Consider the following 2,407-nt stretch of genomic DNA (forward strand, 5'->3'; position numbering starts at 1 on the left):
AGGGCTCATGGCTGCAGCACACCTGTGTTTTGATGGCTTGCCTACTCTGGCATGGGTCTTCTGTTCTCATTTATATTTTCTCTGGTTCTGGCTTTTGTTGGTGTTATACTTTATTTTAAAATTTTTACCAAAATTTTTATTTGGTATTATATTGTGTTGTAAATCTGTTTCATATCATTTATGGAAAATGAGGTTTGATTTGAGTAAAGAAATAGAGTAAGTTTCATAGCATCATGCCAGGCTTCTGATAATGACTTAATAAATGTTTATGATTGAGTCGATGTGAAAACATTTTTGTCGAGTTTCCAAAGTGAGGAAGGTATGAGATAGCGTGAAGCCCAGCCACCTGTCATTACACCCCCTTTGCACATGTCTTAAGGAAGCCCTGACCCTGCCTTTGACCTATAATGACCAAAACCCACAGGTGCTGGAGGAGAGGGCTAATGAAAAATCTCTTCTAACTGATGCTCCATGCCCACCATCCAGGTAGAGAGACCAGCTAGACAGTGAAATGCATATAACTGGGAGACTAAAGCTCAACTTGGCCTTTATAAGAATTTCTAATGGGAACTTTCTGCTGATGCCAGGTTCCAATGGCTGCCTCCACCAGCCTGGAGCTCTGCGGTTCCCGTAGAGGCTGACACTTTTGAATTGATTAGTGGCTTGGAATTTTGGCTTGTTCAAAGACCAGGGTACACTGCTGTGACTGGAGTCTGGGTGGGACAGGATCCCAAGGAGCAACACATGGGTCGTGGGCCAGGTAACCAGAGTCTGTGCCAAGGACAGGTGGGCATATGAGGTACTTTTGAACATAAAAGAGGGGGGATTATTATCAGTGGTGCCTGGAAAACAGGCTTAAATCATCTGACCATACTGTATAGGTCATGAATGCCTCTGGAAGATACTTTTGGCTTGATGAGCCATTGTCTATATAAACCTGCCACTTTTTGGCATGACCTCACCTACACTGCACATGTGTTTAGGGACTTTGCCTTGATGGCTGATCTTGGAGGGGTACCTAGGTGTGTCTAGGTAAGCAAGATGTGCTCCTGCTCTTGAGGGGACAAATTGTGTATTCAGGACCTTGCAGTGGGACATGTTTCAGGATAGCACAATGACAGAGTGAAGGTATGCACAGAGGAAGATAATCAAGTTTTTTTTTTTTTAGTGCAATGGAATAAAATACATGTTCCAAAATTTTATTTTATTTTTATTTTTTAAAGATTTTATTTATTTATTCATGAGAGAGAGAGAGAGAGAGAGAGAGAGAGAGAGAGAGAGAGGCAGACACAGGCAGAGGGAGAAGCAGGCTCCATGCAGGGAGCCCGATGTGGGACTCGATCCTGGGACTCTAAGATCATGCCTTGGGCTGAAGGCAGGTGCTAAGCCACTGAGCCACCCAGGGGACCCTGTTTCAAAATTTTAATATTTTAAAATTACACAAGTCATAAAAATACATTTTTATTGCCAAAACTTATAAAATAGTATTGAGAATGCAAATCGAAAATCTTGACTTTGCTATCCCTCTCCTTCTCCTATCTCAGACCCCTCCTGAGGGGATTAGTGCGAGGATTGCCAGTCCTTTTCTCCTGTTTTTTTTTTTTCCTTAAGGATTTTATTTATTTATTCATGAGAGACACAGAAAGAGAGAATGGCAGAGACATAGGCAGAGGGAGAAGCAGTCTCCCTATAGGGAGCCCAATGAAGGACTCGATCCCAGAACCCTGGGATCACACTCTGAGCCAAAAGCAGATAGATGCTCAACTGCTGAGCCACCCAGGTGTCCCCTTTTCTCTGGGTTTAAAGGTGGGGGACAGTGTCAGTGGTTGAGTGTGTAGACTCTAGAGTCAGGCCAATCAGGTTCAAATTCTGCCTCTGCCAGTTGCCGGTGATGGGACCTGAACTTAGAAATGTCTCAGATTTTTCCAACTGTTAAATAAATGGGGAACTAATATACTTTTCTCATAAGATTGCTGCAACTGTCTAATGAGAGAGACGAGGTAAAACTTATGAAGAGCTCAATACAATGGTGGCTGTGGCTATTGTTACAGAAAATTTCCAGACGAAAAATTAACAAGGCAGGAAACAACAAATGTTGGAGAGGATGCGGAGAAAAGGGAGCCCTCTTACACTGTTGGTGGGAATGTGAACTGGGGCAGCCACTCTGGAAAACTGTGTGGAGGTTCCTCAAAGAGTTAAAAATAGACCTGCCCTACGACCCAGCAATTGCACTGCTGGGGATTTACCCCAAAGATACAGATGCAATGAAACGCCGGGACACCTGCACCCCAATGTTTCTAGCAGCAATGTCCACAATAGCCAAACTGTGGAAGGAGCCTCGGTGTCCATCGAAAGATGATGGATAAAGAAGATGTGGTTTATGTATACAATGGAATATTCCTCAGCC

This window comes from Vulpes vulpes, chromosome 15, assembly GCF_048418805.1.
Source record: "Vulpes vulpes isolate BD-2025 chromosome 15, VulVul3, whole genome shotgun sequence".
NCBI lineage: Eukaryota > Metazoa > Chordata > Mammalia > Carnivora > Canidae > Vulpes > Vulpes vulpes.